At 42.0% G+C, this 19,202-nt stretch overlaps 1 protein-coding gene across 2 annotated transcripts in view; it reads left to right on the forward strand.

Annotated features, from left to right (window-relative positions):
* Positions 1-14,339: 14,339 nt before the first annotated feature.
* LOC117206721 (multidrug resistance protein homolog 49) overlaps positions 14,340-19,202 on the forward strand; it is a 74,573-nt gene continuing 69,710 nt past the window's right edge. For both annotated transcript variants that reach the window (XM_033446305.1, XM_033446308.1), the window contains exon 1: positions 14,340-14,606. The gene's annotated coding sequence lies outside the window, so the exon portion shown is untranslated. The remainder of the gene's footprint in view (positions 14,607-19,202) is intronic.

Here is a 19,202-nt window from a genome sequence, read left to right on the forward strand (position 1 = left end):
ACGTATTGCAAGGGCTTTCGACTGTCGCATCAACAAACAAGTGCACACGATTGATTAGTTACGATATATATAGATATATATACAACTCGCGTATGATACAAATTTTTATATACATTTGACATTTTACAAAGTTACTCCATTCGAAATGTTTACGCGAAATTTATTATTCCGGTTATGCGTTACCTATAATTAATAGATGTTTAATCGACGTTATATGCGTTAATATTATTCTATAAGCCGTTAATTGATCGCCGCGTGTACGATAATCGTAGCTTTAATTTTAGTACATATGTATATCATCTTCTTGTTCGAATACAGAGGCATTCACGGATAAGTGTTTACTTCATCCGAGATAAAGTTGGATCGCGTTGCATAAAGTGAAGAAATCAGGTCAACTATTGAAAAATTTCCACACGACCCGACAGATACATAATATTTGTCAGCACTCTTCCTTGTATGCCAATACAGATTAATTAATGCAACGATTAATTGTATTATAGATAAATATTATATAATATGTGTATAAGATTTTACTATTTTCCATGTTATTAAGTGTACAAGTTTAGAGTTCCTTATTAAATGTAAAGAGAGAGAGAGAGAGAGAGAGAGAGAGAGAGAAAAGAAAAACGTCGTTGTTAAGCAAGTTTCACAATATTCGATTAATAGAAATTATCCGACGCGGCGTCAAACATAAGGAGCGAAAAAAATGAAATTAAAGTTAAACAACGATATCTTTCGAGTACATAAATTGATTCTTATCGCTCTTAAGTACACGTTCTTTTTATTACGCTAGATATAATTGAAAAATTCGCGAAAACCGATAAAACAAGGTGAAACTGTTTCGTAATTATTACGTTAACCCAAAGCGATTCGAGTATTTATCGATTATACCAGTAAAAATCGGCACGTACGGAAACGATACGCTACATTTTATACGTTGCAAATGAAATCTCTATCCTTATCGCACCACGTAATTGATCGAACCACTGATAGTGGTCGTTATCGATAACGCGGGGCTATAACCATACAGTCGCGAAAAAATTCGAACACGTCAAATCAAAACGTGTACCGGTAACACTTGCGATTGCAGAAAAGAAGAGAAAGAGCCTTTAACAATGGCGAACGATGCATTTCATCGATGAGACTCACGTCAGCCACCTTTCATTCCCTTTAAATTACGTACTCGTCGGTGAACCGTCTGTCTATACGTCACTAAATGAAACGTTGACGCTGCCGAGACCTGAGCGAAATATTCGCAAAACTGGGAATATCCTGGTTTTGATTTTCTTCTCTAGCGGTGTTCTCAACGATTTGATTCGTGCTCGGTGTACCCTCGTGTCGACGGAATTTTCATCGGTGTCAGCGAAACGATCGAGTCGTTCCGGGTAAGAGAGGAAATATTTGGCTGTATTTTCGTGGCTACACGAGCGAGGTGTCTCCATGTATTTCGATTCGTTCGATTCTATTCGCAGTGCGATCTTCCAATTGAAATAGAGAACAGCCGTTTGTCTTTGTTCGCGTCTACGATCGGCAGACGGTAAATCGAACGTGGATACTTGCGCAAAAGAGGTAAACAGAGAGATACTAGCAGCTAATTAGAATCGAAGAGGAATGGAATCGGTGTTTGGTCACTCGTTTCGCTTCCTTCGGCTTTCCACGGTTTATATCGTATCGAATGGCTCTTTTCCAGATTCGCAATCGCAACTGTTTCTCGAGTACGCGTGGAAACGGTCGTTGAATCGTTCCATTTTATTGGCCATACATCGTTTTAGAACCAGCGTTTCATTCGTCGTTTTGTTTTTTTCTTTTTGTAGAATTTCTACATCTCCGTGAACCAAATTCTAACCCGATACAAATGTAAACGATAGCTGGTGGAATCTTGAAATACTTCCGCGATAATTCTAATTCGAACGAGAATGACAAGTTTTAGAACGGACTTCTCGTGCAATTTCCTCGATTAAATAAACGTTGCGATAGAGGGTAAAATGGCCTTTTAAAGCAAAACCAGGTAGCGACATTTGTCATGTGCAGACGGAGAAAGCAACGAGAGGACGGAAATTATACCTATTGCCAGAGGAAGCATCTGCGGGGATAGAATCATTTCTCCGTTCTGTTCGTTAAGTAGGGAACGGTAATTTCATCGAACCAACTCCTGCGTTTCCGACGCCCTCATTATTGTTTCTATAGTCGCATACCGCGCTCTATTTTATTTACAATGACGAGTATCCGCGGATTTGTCAGCCATCCGTAAGGATGCATGATACGAAGAGTAACTCTCGACCGACGAAACACGAATCAACGTTTACCGAGAGGCTCTTCAGTTCTATAAGAACATTGTTCTCGCATTGAAATTGAATCTTTCTTGAAATTTATTTGTTCGTACTTCGTTAGAAAATTATGTATTACAGATTAAAGGTATCTCTTAAATTGTATAGTATATACACTAGTTGGATCGATCTAGTGGCTCTCGATTAATTCACAAAACTTTGCTTTTACGCTGAACAAAAAGGAATAAAAAAGTAGATAAAGAGAGAGAGAGAGAGAGATTAAAGGAAGATATATATTTTTCGATGAATCAAACAAGTATTAAACTCGCATTAACGTTATTAACGTTCATCTGGCTGATCGAGGATTCGGCTCGAATTAGCGTGAATATTAAGGAGCACTCGGACCGAATTGGCTACGTGACAAGACTCGGTTACCTCCGGTCGACAGGAATTTAGGATGGAAAAGAGGCGAAGACAGGGATTAAGTCTCATCGATTTCGTTCGATACAGAGGGACACGTTATTAGCTCGGCTGGATTCGCTGCTTTACGAGAAGAATGGGGAATTAGACGGGGTTGATCTTGAATTAAACTTTCGAGAAAGTACGGAACGGAATCTCACGTGGCGCCGGGATTTAAATACGGAGGAGACGATTTATCGGCTCCATTTGCACGGCAGCGGATTTTCATTTCTACTGTCGAACAGCGGCAAAAATCGATCAATAAGGAGAAATCGAGATCGGGGGTGTGGCATAAGCTAACGATCAAATCGAGACATGTTTCATTCACGATTTATAATGTCGTTTCTGATCGAGCGTGCGTACCAGAAATTTGTTGTCGACGATATGAAACCGGTTCTCTTGCATTTCGATCGGCTTTCGCGCTGAACGTTGCTCTTTCATATCCGATTCGTTGTATTCGTATACCTACAATTGTATCGATATTTTCGGGAGGGGAGGAAATTATGAAATTAGGTGAGAAGGAGAATCGTAATTATTTTGAATACGGTTGAAAAGAATGTTTCGTTCGAACGAGCAATAATTAAGCTACATTGTCCAGCGTAATAATTAAATACAAATTATAGGAGCTTCGTGTATTATATATTATAAATTGTGACATTGCTTATTAATAAAGCAATAAACTGATCGTTCAGAAAATTATTTGATATTTATCCGTGTTATGTGAAAGCCAGTATTTTAATCAAATCCTTCGCGAAACGCATACATCATCGCTTGTACGTTACGAAACATTTAATGCAATTAAGATATGCATAAATGAATGCTGTAATTACAAGATGAAATTGGTGTTTAGTCACCGCGTGTATTATTACCAAGAGTAGGTTATGCTCACATCGAGATATTTTATTAAAGCCTACGTTTAAAATTAACAAGTGTTTCATGGCTTATGAAATGTAGGCGTCAACAGATCGATACAATTGTCGCGTGAGATATTTTTATACCTAAACGTTCGCGAATATCATTAGAGTAATGCGCGCGTCTATTGTTAAAGAAACGCGAAACAACCGAGAATACTTGGCCAGGACTATCAAGGGTACTTCTGTAACGTAATATTTTGCAAATCTCGAAACATCGTATTTCCATATTCTTTCTAACGAAGGAAACGATCGGTCCGATTAAATTGGTTCCCGTAATCTTTCAACCTCGTCGAACCTATAGTGGCTCTTTAGTTTCGAACTAGTCCGAGAGATAGACAAATTATCCGTATTGTTAACGACGGTAGACACGATGATGGATCGATGATCGATGTTGTTTAACTATGTATCATAACGATATCAATTTGCCATCAATTTACATGGAATCGATGTAAAGGATATCGTTTAAGGCGTCGCCGCCGAGACAGGCGTAACTCTTCGAACAGGAATTATAGAAACTTGGAGAACCGATACGAAACAAAAAGTATAAACTATTTCTTTTTATTTTCTAATCTTTTTCACACGATTCTCTGTGAATTTCGATTAAAAAGTATTTCGATTACACGATTTCGATTACAATTACGATTACGATTGGGAATAGAACGAACATTGCAGGAAAAGCATTCAAAGTTACCGATTGATTTTATAAAATTCCCTCGCGGAGAGGATCCTAGAGGACCTAGACTGGTAGAAGTAATGGGCGCGAAATTATTCCAAGCGTTTTACTGGCGCATAGGGAACTGTCGCGAATACAGGTAACCAAGCGAATCGGAAAACCGGCTACGTACTGCGAAGCTTTGGTTAAACTTGGAAACAACTGCTGTCATTTGCAGATGCGCTCACCGACCGGGCGACGTTCGCGGAATATACATCCTTACTTTGGAGAATAAGAAAACGAGACTGCGTAGTCTCGGTGCGTGCACCGAGTACCAACATAGTGCGTGTTTACTTCCTTTTTCATTAAAACGCATGCACTTTCAAGACTAATTTCCACCGGTTGTTTGACCATTTAACGTTATCTCGATCGATCAATATAAATCTTTCACGGAATTAACGTGATTCGAGGCGCGAGTACACATTGATTACGTTGATCATATAGACAAGTCGGTCCAATTGATCATCGAACAATCAACGACTTAACAAACAGGTATTCTGTTTTTAATAAGCAGATAACGATCTGCTGTTCAAACTTTCGGACGATCGACAAATGGCAAAATACGACAGAATGCAAATGGCCTGTTCCAGTACCGAGAAATCTCTCGTCTTTGTGTACGCAAGTTCATCCGTGTCGGTGTGCCAGTTACCCAGCCATTAGCCAGTGCATACAATGCGTCGGATGCACTTGTAGAGAACGATCGCAGCAGGCTTCGCGACACGACACGAGACCGTTCCGCTCAATGCTGATTCTCTATCGACCTTCTTCGAGCACCTTCCCGAACATATCTCTCTTCAGTCGGCGACAGTAAGTCGGGTTAAAGGACCAAGCCGAGGTTTTCTCTTTATTATTATTTAATTTGTACTTTACAATTTGTCCAGCTGGACATTTGGTAAATTTTTCTAACTTAATTAAGCCGAAGTGTTTCATCTTCGGAATGGTTGTTTCGCTATGGTCAACGATTTTGAGTTCTGGTCTATTCGGTATGGAAATTCCTGTTCAGAGTTTGTTACGTCCGGTGACCCTTTACCTCACCCAGAATCTACCCCTCGGTCGAGGCGGCCATTAGCCGTGCAAATATAATTAGTCGGGTCGCAATAATCCTAAGGAACTGTATTAAAACTAAGCATTTGTATTTTATCGTTGGGGTCCTTAATCGTTATAAAATTATTGCTCCATTACGTACAAAATGGGAAGGTCGCGTTTTTCCCATGTTCAACGGTCATTTCCGCGAGTGACCAGTAGTGGGGCGACCAACACACAGCAATAGTTTTCCTCTGCGACAGTGTAACGTCAATTCACATCGGAGACCAGGCCACACACCGCGGACAGGATGGCAACCCAGATGTCTGCACATCCTTGGCGCGTACCCTCAGTAGTCTTAAGTACCCACCAGGGGTCTTGGAATTTTCATAGTTAAGGTCCTCCGGACCAAGCGAGAATTTCTTGTCTTAGATTTCCCTTTACGTTTATTGTCTACCACGTGTTAGCATAGAAAGTTGGTTTTCTTCACATCTGGTATGTTCCGTTAGCAACTTTCTCGCGAGGGCGGCTAAAACTCTTCCTGGTCCATCAACCGTCTTATTATCCAATCGGAGACGGTGTCTACTGCCCTCACTTTCTTAACCAAAATTGTCATCAACAAATCCGATAATCCCGTGTCCTCAGACACACCCACCCCTAGCCTTCCTCAGACACAATATCGTCAGTAAGACTTACTTATTCTATATTCTTAGAATAGTCAACGTATCTTCACCGGTCTCTACCCTTATCACAATCGCGTACTTAACGTATCATCGTAATTAAGTTTTACATAACGTGGTTGGAGTGAATTGTGATTTATGTTAATTCAGTGTGTATTACATGGCGATTGCTGAATTCATAATAAAGTTTAATTAAAACAAAATTAATAGTTGTGTTACGACTCAGCTATTTTATTTCATCAACCAACCCTTAAGTTTACGCGACAACAGTGTGACATCAATCACATCTCAACCTACATCAGTGATAAGACATCGACCGCCGACTTCGGATTCCTTTGGACACATCACCACCTTATCATCATAGCATACACCGAGACTGTGACGCACCTTAGTCCACATCAGAGATAGGATATCCGACCTTCAGACACTTTTCCACATCATAACCTACACCTAGCCCCTCAACATCCTAAAACTAAAACGTATATAAACCGAGACTTCATCCAGCTCGGGCAGTTCTTGTTCTTCTTCTAGTTGCTGTACTCATACAACCCCTTTTCTCCGGTTCGGTGTTATTCTTGTAAGTGTTAACATTTATAATAAAGTTTTATAAAGGAAAATTAGTAGTTGGGTTCACGACTCAGCCTTCTTACTACACTCCAAGTACCAACTTTACGTGACAACAGCGTCGTCATCGAACTTCACTGGTTCATCGTCCTCAGATCGGTCAACATCTCTTCACTAGTTATCATCTTTAGATCAGTCTACATCTCTTGACTGGTTTTCCATCTCTAGATCAGTCATCTGTTTAACTTATATCTATACGCACCGAGCGTAACTATCTTGTCTACAAGTTCGTGGAATAAAGAGTATGATACTTTGTAACCTGTTATTCTCAGTGTTATAATTAATTCAACCACCTCTATTATCCTAACCGAATTAGGGGATCGATCACTTCGTGGTATCGATTATATAATCGTAACGGGAATTTACGACTCCCGTTGGCGCGCTTCCTCGCGGTCGCGTCTCTCCGCGAACGATCGAACAAGGTTTATCGTTGTCCTTAATCTACGATACAGACGACACATTTGCTATTTTTTGAAATTTCCCACGTTACACGTTATAAAGTTTACAAATCGGATCACATCGAGAAGCTAATTGGTATATTTTAAGCGCTCGACGTGTCATAAACTTTGACATCTGATGAGAACTCGACGATAGTCCAAGGACGACGTCGTCAACTGGACGTTAGACCTTCGACCAGGGACGCACAGATTACCACCTGACAGGAGACGTTGACGAAAACACATCCCCTAGACTGACAGAATATAAACACCAGGAGCTTCGAGGGAAAGAGACTCATCATGCACTCGCCTATGTTTAAACTCTGCTACTTACGTTTCATATTCTTACGTTTATACCAAACACTTTAAATAAACATACTAATCGCAAGCTTACTAGAAATCTTTAATGTACCTTTGGCGTTAGTATCGTTCAAGGTTGGCGACCTCAACAGAACAGTTGCAACTTGACCGATGGCCACCTAGTTGATAGGTCGCAATAGTCTCTGATATAGAATCCCATAAAACTCGTTCGTTGATCGAGAACCTACACCAGAAATTTTGTAAAATGCTCGTTGCTTTTTTTTTTGCTGCTACGTGTAAATCACGCGTAACATGCTGTGAATCGAGTTGTAATCCATGCAAACCTGCGATTTGACCGCGCGTAGAAATCGATTCGGTGGTTCGAGTAATTTTTGCGGAAAAATGCCGCCACGTGACGTTTGCGGAAGGGTGGAGGAGGAATTGGTTTGTCGCGGAGGATCGGTTGTTTGTTGCACGGTGGTTTATCGATCTTCCTGTCATCGTTTAACGGTTAACCGCCGTTTAACACTTGAAAATCAGTCGGCTGCCAGGGCCCGGCAAACAACAATTTAATTTCCCCGTTATTTACTTTCGACACGGCTTAGTTACCGGTGCCAGACGATCGATCCTTTTTCCCGCCAAGATCGAAATACTCGACAAGGGCTCTGTTATCACGCGAAATGCGATCGATTCGCGTGGCGAATGTTATCGGCTAAAGAAGAACTTAAAGACAATCCGCGCATTTCTGTTACTCGTTGTTATCAGATAATTCGGCAGACTCGATGGAGCTGCGAGTTGATTTATCTCGCGGCTATTAGCGAGCCGGACACTTTGAAACGCGATTTTTATTGACATACCGGTTATAAATGATTTTGAAAACCAGTTTCTTATTTACCCTATGTGAATCAACATGCCTTCACGCGAACGCTAAACTATGCACATCGTGAAAACTGCGTTCTTTCTTGTATCGAGGAATCGATTAACCTTTCGCAGGGTCTTCGTTTCTTTCTAAAAGAATTTCATTAATTGGATGGCCAAGGAAAATGGATGGCCATTAATTAAGAGCGATTTTAGCCTCGTGAATGAACATCGTTTAGTCACGATACGCGAGTCAGCGATCAATGAACAGACCCGAAAGAAAATTATGCTAGCGGAATCGTTGTTCCGTACGAATAATTCATACAGAACGAAACGAGAATAAACGTAGCCTCTGGCGTGCAATAGGGATGGGCAAAGAGGGCGCAGAGGTGGGAAACGACGTAGCCATTACTATCGGAAATTGAAACGGACTGAATTTATTCGGTCACCCTCGCCTTCCCTCTCGTAGATTCTCGTTTAGCTTCTCCATCGTTGCTGCCGTGCAACGAAAATATTATACCGATACACGCGGATCGAAGAGGTTGATTGTACGGAAAATTTCGGGAACATCCAGTGGAAACTTCGAAGCACTGTGGAACCAGAGTGCAAGAACACTCGGAACTGATAAACCACTCGAACGTTCGGATTGCTGGATAGCGGTTTCATGTCAAGATCTTCCAATGAAAACATGTTTTCGAATTTATGCTCACGTAAGGAATACCTCGCGAGAATGCTGGCTCATCGGATTACTCTAGCGTGACACGTTCTATCTTATCGCCGGCAAAGGTATCTTTTATACTTGTTTGTCTTTGACTCGTGAAAACGAATAGGGAAACAACGAGACAGACACGTTGACGTTAATCGAACAGCGAAGAGATCTTATGTCAACGATGATCCATAGAATCCGTGTTCTAATCAGAACGAGGGTGCATGCCAAGAAACTAACGATGAAAGCCGATTGACATAAACCGCTTTGCTTGATTAGAACACGTCTTAGTGGAACGTGATCGCGTCTGATCGAATATTGTGCAGCATCGTCGATTCCTTGAGGAGTGCAGGTCGCGAACTGCAGCAATTCAATCAGTTTCCTTGCTCCACCCTTGCACCAACTGATGGAGAGGATTGTCTAATTAGATTAATCCACCGAATATGTCTCGAGGTGAGCCTCACACGTAGGCATAACAATCCATCACCGAATAGAGGGTAACAGAAAGGGAGAACAGATAGATAGATAGATAGAGAGAGAGAGAGAGAGAGAGAGAGAGGAAATGGCTTGGCATTTAATTCAATTTCGAAGCCGCAGTCTAATTGGGCTGACTCCGATATAATGAACGATTAATTTTAATCGATTCGGTGCTGTACCGGCGTCAGAAAGGCGTGACTTGGCAAGTTGCTTCTTTGTGAATCCGATCGTGGCACATCGCATATTGAACTTCGGTAGGAAACGCAGTATTCGTGAAAACCAGTTTAATCCGCTTTCGGCTTGCCAATGTCTTCACTTTGCACTGATAGAGAACTGCGTCTAATTTCATCGACTACGTATCCTTGCCAAAGCCGCAAGTGGTAATTCCGCGCAAACGTGCTCGAATCTATCAATTGTTTGCCATTGTACGCGCTTTGACTTAACTGGTTACATTGCTATCTTTTCCATCTATCACTCGCAATAATTTTGGCAATTTTATTTCTGCTAATTCCATTCTATTCTTCTAGAATTTCCATCGTGTTTTCAATTGGCGATGAAACGAAATTTTTTTGACCACGTCTCCTTTAAGTGTTCCAAGGATAAAGAACACCATGTGGATATCGGTTGGCGAAAAATAGGTCGTCGTTCGCAGGAAGCCTCGCAGGCGTCGATCTTCCGGACTCAAGTTGAATATATTGCTTGCTGCTTAGAACCGAAAGGATGTATCTAATCAAATCGATTCTCGTTTCAGCGAGAATTCGTCCTGCGGCAACTCGAATACACGAACGTAACGATCGATCATGTATCTCCGCTAGGTATTCTCCGTTTAACCTGCTTCCCGTCGTTACGCCGACGAAGACAGGTCTCTGAGGATGGCAGCAGTGATCAAGATTAATCGTATGTAAATTACCCAGGTGCCGCAGGGAAGATCTCTCGAGATTCAGGGACACGTATGACGCTGTTTCTCACGACGATAGAATCATCCGAGATTTTGGTAATTGAAAATAGGCCCGGCAGATTATGCCGTCGATGCCTGACAAATCTTTGCCCATTTGCATGGGACGTCGTGATCTCGTTTCGAATGCGGAACGTAGCTTCGATTCATCGGCCAAGCGTTGCTGCTCTTCGTTACGCGCGAATTTAGAGACGTGGAAGGCGTCTCGTTGCCACGAATTGCTTCCATCTTTTTCATTAGACCTGGTGCCATTACTTCGTGTAATTGGAACATGTTCGTCTCGTTTGTTACAAATTGCATGGATCTTTGAATATCATTAAATTGGAGCATATTGTTAGAATTTAATCTCGGAATTAAGATTAATAATCTGTGGAAGACACAATGTTTGTGTTGAAATAATATTATTTGGGATATTTATTAAACAATTATTACAGGAAATATAAGTGAGTGTTGTGGAATGTAGACAGTTGACTAGTTATTCTCAGACTCACTGACTTAGTTACCCATGGCCCTTGAAAAGGTTTGGACCCCATGCAGTAAAGAGCGTGACCTGAGTAGATATCTGTGTGGCGTCACATGTGCCACGGAACCTTCTAGTAGCTTCTCGACGTGCCCAATGTTCCATCCATATCCTTACGCTTCTTCCGCCGAATTCTCAAAAGAGCATGCACGTGTTAGCCGCCGCGGTACATCTCACGAACGCACGCTAGTGGGGATATCGCTGGACAAGGAAGGGAAGAATCCGTTCGATCAATCACCTCATCTGTATGCGATTAATATCGTTGTATTCCAACACATATGAAATGTCTTATAACTCTAAAACATATTATCTACAAAACAGAATGCACAGAAATTTCACACGCACCAATCTAATGATTCGATGCAGGGAAATGGGCAACCCCCCAGCAATTCTAGATGACGAGGTGGGGGTAGTTCTAGATCACTTGGGTGGAAGGATAAAAAAGTAATTGGGAATACGAGATTCATTTATTATGGTGGACCGTCGCTACAAAGCTACAGGGTTTAATTCAATTTTTTCTTAAATCGTTTCGATGAAAGTATTGCAGTATCGTGGACAGATTACCTAAGAAACATAGGGCGAATCATAAACAACGTTGTTGATATTATGGAACACGTACGTGGTGGGGCTATGAGAGAAGACAAAGGGATATTTAAAGGAGAAGGACGAATTAACAGGCAGTCGTAAGTTGAGAGTCGAGTTGTAAGGAGTCGTTAACTAAGAGCCGAGTTGTGAGGAGTCGAGAGTTGAGTTGCCGAGTTATCGTGAGTTGTAAACTATTAGTTGTGAGTTGTAAACTATTAGTTGTGAATTGTAAACTATTAGTTGTGAGTTGTAAACTATTAGTTGTGAGTTGTAAACCATTAGTTGTGAGTTGTGAATTATCCATTTAGTTGTTTCAGTTATAGCACATTACCGTATTTAGTTTACGTTAAATAAACATCGTTTCCTGTTTAATCCATTGTAAATAGATCCGTCTATCAATAAACCTATCATATAGGATAGAAATCATTGGAAATCCTAATTTCTAATATTTCTGAATAGATAAATCCTATAGTATTAAATATTAAATTATTCAGACGTTTCATTTTTACGGATTGTACAAGGTCAAACGAATGGATAAGAGATTTATTCGTATTTGTAATTTCGTGTTATGTGTGATATTAATTTTACATATATTATATCGTTATAAACCTCAATTTCTTTATCCTTAGACGAGAAGCGTATGATATTAATATAAATTTTTTACGTTAAACTTTGACTTTTTACGTCTAACAGATTTTGATAACGAAATTCGTGGGCCCGAGTAATCCGTTTCATCGGTGATTCGCCTTATCGCACAGATAAACTTTAGTGAAATGTATGCCAGGCAAGTGGGTTAAGTGATCGGTCGAGTTACCGAATCGAGAAGGCAAAAGTGTACCGGTAACGAACGAAGGCGTGACTTATTCATAGAGGACTCCGTCGTTCTGTGATCCTGACCGCGAGTGAATAACCGTAACAACGGATAAATTACGGGGACAGTATACGATGGTTCGCGTTTGCAAAATGCATGAAACGTCGCGTGAATTTCGTTTCGTCATACTCCATGGCTTTCAATGCCGTTGAATATTTCAACGCGTTAATACCGGTCGAATTAACGATATTTTTTCCACTGCCCTCCGATTTTCCTATCCTTTTTTCACGTTGTCCCTTTTCCCTGTTTCTTTTTTTCATATTCGTTCGCGTTGTTATCTAGAATCTGCTCGCACAGCAGTAAAATTTTTCGCGGCGTATCCGCGCGTACAAGCTGCGGCTGTAACGCACAAAATATACGGCCATTGAAATTTAATTACGAGCCGGTGCTAACGTGACGCGTATTGCGCGGTCCCGAGGTAGAATCGACGGTTTTTCGGATGGAAACGCGTGCCTTTTAGCGTTCAACCCTCGTGACTCGATGATTCACGGCCGATCGATTCCGGCAACCGGTGTTATACGAGCAAACAATGGTGGATGTGATCGTTATAGCTGCAGAATTTTGAAAGACATTGTGTCACGGCTTCTTACTCGTATCAAACTCGTAGATACGATCGAAAAACAAATTAGCGGTAGTTACGTAAGCAGTCATCCGAGGCTCGAGAATTTTACGTAAGTATGGTTCGTGCTGATTAAAGATAATACGAGACTTTCTTGGTCATTGAGTTCCTTAGCATCCTCGGTCAGTGATGTAAATTGATTTGCAAAAAATATTACCATGAGTCGTGGATCGAATAGGTTTGTCCGTCTCGTAATTTATTTTACACGCTACGAACGAACGATTCTCTGGAAAAGCAATCAACCTTGAGAGCCATCGTTCACGACGATCTTGAAACGATTACGTGTTTCTAGCGAGAAACGCGATAACTCCATTTCAAACAACACTTTTGCTAATGCCTCGATGATCATCCGAATCGTGGAGTTTTCAGTGCAGCCCTGTGACGTCAATATTGTTATCTAATTGAACGTAAATGGAAATCGTAAACAACCAAATTCGATTCGCCTTTTATCACGTTACACTGGATTTTCGACGAAATCCCTTTTTCCTGTAATAGGCAATCGTTGTAGCGGGGTTACCGTGTTAGTCGCTGGCCGAATTTATTTCGCGATAAACCACGTGGCGTTATTACTTTACTCCCCCATTCATTAGTTCGCCGTTTGTGAAAATTGTTTAGTCAGCTGCGAACACTAGTAATCAGTGAATTATCGCGGTTACTTATTAGCGAATAATTGAAATCCGAATTACGTAATTAAACTCGTGGAAATTTTATTGTCAGTCGGAAGATACTACTCGACTCCCATCAATCTCCTTGGTTTTACAACGCGGTCTGCGTTTTCCTCCTTCGTTGATTACTTCTTTTCTGCAAAGATTAGCTCGCTATTCTTGAGTCTCAACGACCGTTTCTTTGCTTACCGCAAACCGTCGACTTATCAGTTCCTTATGTAACGTGTCGAAAACATTTGTCATTTTTATATAGAAATCGTATCATGGTTTAAAATAGCACTCGCGTCCATTTGCATCGCGTCACAATCCCTTCTATCGATCTACATATTTTCAAACATTTTCCGATGAATCAGCGATTCTTTTCCAAGATTTTCCACTCGATTCATCGCGTGCAGAGTTAAATCGCATGGATCTCGTTCGATCGTTCCGGATTCACGGCAATCGATCATTGTCTTCCACTTTTTCGCTCACGAAAATCCTTAACCGTATAGGAAATCACGTTGAACGTACAAAGAGAAGAAAATGTAATGTTCTTTGTTGTGTTCCACGCGTTTCGGTGTGCACGGTTTCGTGGCAGAACCTGACACTTGCGATGGCATGCACACCGGCGGTGAGCAGACTATAGGCAACGCACACATAGGCAAGAACGCAACATGGCAACCGTGGCAGTGTGGCAGGACGTAGACGATGGTTATACGTAGAAGTTCCAGTGGCAGGGGGTCAGTGTAAAACGGCCTTCTGTCCGCAACGTGTCGAACGTCGTTTCTATAAGCGAGTCAGTTGCCGCAGTGTCACTCCAGTTCGTTTACAAACACGTCCCACAGCCAGAAACCGGAGTGGATCGTTTCGTCGTTTGGTAACACGACAGAAAGTGTCGAAACGTTGTGGCCATCGTCGATAAAACACGCTGACTCGCAGTGTACGAGGATTAAAGGTAAATCGATGGAGATATATAGGGGCTGGATCGCGATTTCCACCAACCGGAACACGCGCCACATACAAAAGTATTTCCGCGTATTTTCTGCACGTTGCTCCGTATCAACATCTACCGCTTTCCTTCTTTTCCAGTTGCTAAGCAACGCGTTACTCCTGTTAACGAATTCTCGGCATTCCCGTCTTTTAAATGCAACCGAGACTCCATTTCGTTAAACGTTGATCTTATCGGTCTCTTCGAGACATCTCTTCCCTCTTAGAATTTTCGTCCGAAAACAGTGTACAACGCGTGATTTGATTCAAATTTCATTGGAATATCAGCCTTTTCTTATAGCGTTGTTTATTCAGACATAGCACATACGACACTTTGGTCAGTATAGCGGTACTCAGCATTGGTGACAAAATTAGGCGTTCTCTCTAGTAGCTTCCAGAAACATGCTTCTCTCTTCGTTGAAAACACGAGCCTCTTATTTCTCCGCAATACTCGCTGTGTCGATTCGCTGTGTAAAAGATCTGTCAGATGTCGAAAATCGAAGTCTGCGTTGTCTAGATTTTGCTCAAAGGTCGTCTCTTTGTAGAAGAAAGTTTTTTCCCGTACGAATCTCGTAAAATTTCGTCAACAAATCCCTCCTGCCCCCTTTTTATTCTCAAAAACGACGTATTCGAGCGTAGGGCACACTGATTGTTACGTCGCCCTACGATGTTACGAGTGTTTATGTTTTCATTCGCGTGTTAGGTGTTTTCGTGGAATTTAAAATTTGGTGAAACCTCGAAACCAGTTACTCCAGCCATCGCCCAACACGACCAGGTAAAACTGCTCTGTGTTAGCTTCGCGTATGATACTTTGGTACACTTGTATGCGTGACTCGTCCCATTGGTCGTATTTGACCTGGTCGAGCCAGGTAGCACAGAGTGTTACCAGTTTTAGTCTTGGCTCTGCTTTAAGGATGCACGCAACGCCACCGGTTCTACGACGAGATATCGATTTTTCAGAATCCGCGTGGCCGAAACATGTGCGCTTCCGGTTTGAATCTCGCGCGTTCTATTTCGCCGTTGTTCCTATACTTTCTGACTCGTATTTTTAAACGAGGTCATTGTTATCACTGATCGTCGCCTAATCCGATGACTGTTTCCAGAGGAATTTAAAAATGTAACAAAGGTCGCCTGGTTGGCCTCAAGGTGGGGAGAGCAGTCGTAACTATGTCGAGCGTGCTGTCCACGAATAACTATTGATAAATTAGAAACACTTATACCTAAATTAAGAAGTTATCCATATGAAAATAAGTAATTAGACGTAACGAAATATCGTGATATTTTCGACGACATTGTACTGCGCAGCTTTAAACACGAAGCGTAATCGGTGACACGGTATACTATTGGTATGTGGACTTTCGAAAGAAAAGTTTCGTCGATTCGTTTGCGAACACGTATGGCCGTGATACAAAATACAACGGACATTTTTCGAATAGCGTTGGATGGAACGAAGCGTTTGGGATTGTAGAAAACCGCGCTTCAATCGTGTTTAGAGCAGCGAACGTGTAAACATTCGCGATTCTTTATCTGGTTGGAATTCGTGTACGATGCATCGTCGCATAAAATGAAATTCGTATAGCAGAATTCGACTAGAGTAAAATAAACAGACATTGCGCGAGAGATTCCCGTTTCTACGTATTATATTATTTTGTTAAATGTGTCGAACACGGAGTATCGCGTTCGTCGAGCGCTCCAAAACGCGATTCGAGCGCGTGGATATGGCCTTCGTGCAGAAAATAGCCCGCCGATCGTGAATCACGCGAGATAGCAGGCTCGCGAGCAGCTTTTCGATCGTCGAAACAGAAGGAATCACCTTCAGAGTCGAACGCGCTTTTATCTAAAGGTCTACAAACAAATCTTACGTCAGCTTGATAGCCGGGTACAAAGGTAGCTGCACGCCAACTTTGAAATTCACCAGCTTAAGCGACCATGTTATTATCTTAAACCCAGCCCATTTTACAACAACGTAGTGTTCGCGACATTCAAACGTAGCTTATACGTCGACTTGCAGTTTCAAAGAGTATACCGCGTGGTGTACAACGTAAAATTGGTTCTTCTGCATGGACGAACGATATCTACGTATCTGCTGTTTACAAAGTAGAAGATTCTTCGGAATATATAATACAAGTTTCTAAAGAATCTATTCTTGACCGAGGTTTCAGGCCAAGTGTCGCGTTGTGGCGATGCTTCGGCTTACCAGAAAGCATTATCGCTTTCCCCACTCCGAGCAAGACCCTTACACAGCATTCGTTTCAAGTTTCAAGGCCTAGGCAGCATGACATCAGGTCATTTGCCATCACCCATTTACACATACTTGAGTTTCGTTTTCCGCGTCTCGAGTTTGACGCCAGTCTGCTTAATCGATTCAACTTGGTTTTCCACTTTACACGATGCTTGAGTAATGTCCCGTGGGCGAGAAAAACGTCGTACGAACGCGCTCCAAAATCTTACGTAAGCGGCAAGATACGCGAAAGGCGGTGCACATTATCTCGGCGGTGCAAGAGATTTTTCTGCCAGCGTAATGGAGCAAGGTAAACGAAGTCGATTAGTTGGCTGGAAACGCGTGGACGCGATTCTATCCGTTCATTGTCATTCCCGGCAGATGAATGGCCGCATATTTTCCTCGCGGAACCCTATATCCCGTGGAACGTTGCTCTGCTGGCGAACGTGTACCGCATGGGAACACCCGTTCTATGTACTCTCGCCGTCATCATGAACGAGCTATTCTCTGCGACGTTCGAGTTACTTTGCGCGTGTACGCGTCCGCTCCTCTTTGATCGGCCAAAAATAAAAACGCCCGAGGTGAGTCGAGAGAGAGACATGGGTGAAAAGAGAGCGTCTCTTGGGTGTTGCGAGGCCGCGCGTACCCGTCACGGTCGATCGGAAAGTTCCGTGGTGTCTCGTTCGAAACGCGTCGTTTCATTTAAATACGAGTCGTGTGTGTGTAGCTCTACTTATGACACTACAGTCACCAGAGATGATTAACGTTTCTAAGACGCTTGGATAGCGAGAATTCTAAAGTCAAGTACGTTTATCACAAACGACGAGCGCGATGAATAAAAAAGCACGACAGAAACGAGCTAGGTTGGAACGATCCGATCGGCCAGGGACGTAGTATGCAAATCAAATTACGCTCGTAGCGATTTTCCATCGAAGGCTACCAACGTCCAGGCCGCATTAGCGGGATCGAAATTATTTAGAGGATCGAATCGGGCCACGGGGCAATATTTTCCGCGATAATGAAATTTGTTGCCGGGCCAAGCCTGGCGATCCGTTCACCACGAAATTTATGTATATCCTGTGTTTCGGCCGCGATGCATCATTTTGCCCCTTGACAAGTAATTAAACGGCCTTTCTATGGCGATCGTGCGCGACTCCCTTTGAAAATGCAGGTTCGCGTGTTTAATTTAGTTTTTAAAACGCGCGGCGCGTACCTCCTCTACGAAAGGAATAAATCAACGTAAGTAAGCGCTCGATGATCAGTCGTTTTTTTTTTGCTTAAAAGCAATCGATATATATCGATGTATATATATACACGACGATTCTGCAGATCTTCCGCTTTTTCATCGGTTTTTAAACGTGTCATATTATACAAGACATTCAATTCGTACGCGTCTTTGTTTTACGTATTGGACGCGCTACCGTTGCATTCTATGAAACACTGGCTGATGAATATGCGACCGTTTCTTGGACGTTTCAAGACCAAACGAGGCTCTCACCTTTGCAACGTTTTGTAAGCATTTGCTTATAATAAGAATGACATCAGCGATCTGAAATAAACCGCTGCGTTACCCAAATCGACGTGTATTCTGTCGTTTACTTTAAATGGAAATATTCGTTATCTGTTTAAAGCTGAATTATTCAAGCGAATGGCGTTCAATTTTTCAGGAGAATTTTCAGTATCGGAACTAGATGACACTTTGCAAAAGTCGCCTTCGTCGATCGTCTACCAGATTGTCAGACGTTCTATTCGAAAGATCGATGCTTCCTGTTGCTGTGTCTGGCTCGTATAGATGGAACGCGGGGCCTGCAGGGATAAACGTACTGCGCAACGTTTCATCGTCTATCTTTTTTCACCCTGTTTTTTGTACCTCGATTCTGCATCCTGCAGAAGTGCAGCCTTGAAAGCTAGCTCGCTCGCATCGCTCGTGCAGACAGTTTCTTCGTTGTCTTATTACAGATAACGATAACGCATACCGAGTCACGGAGGTAGATAAAAATACGAATTGCATCCTCCCCTTTGACGTTAATGGGCAACGGTTTTATTGCTTGTGAAAATGACCAGCCGCCCGGTTCTTTGTCTTGCTTTCGAGCTTTTTCATTTACACTGACGCATCGCATGTTTCAATTAATAAATAAAACATTAATTCCGCCGTGCTATTGTACGACACCTGAATAATACATTTTATCTTCTAAAATTCCTGAAAAAGAAAAAAAAAAAAGAAAAACATAGCACAACCGGTGCCCGGAATAAAATAATCGCGATAAGCGTCACGTAAAAAAAAAAAGAAAGAGAAAAACAAAAAAGTCAATGAAAAATAGGGAATATCGAGGAAAGTTTATC

This window comes from Bombus bifarius, unplaced genomic scaffold (genome assembly GCF_011952205.1).
Source record: "Bombus bifarius isolate JDL3187 unplaced genomic scaffold, Bbif_JDL3187 scf7180000008008, whole genome shotgun sequence".
In the NCBI taxonomy this organism is placed as follows: domain Eukaryota; kingdom Metazoa; phylum Arthropoda; class Insecta; order Hymenoptera; family Apidae; genus Bombus; species Bombus bifarius.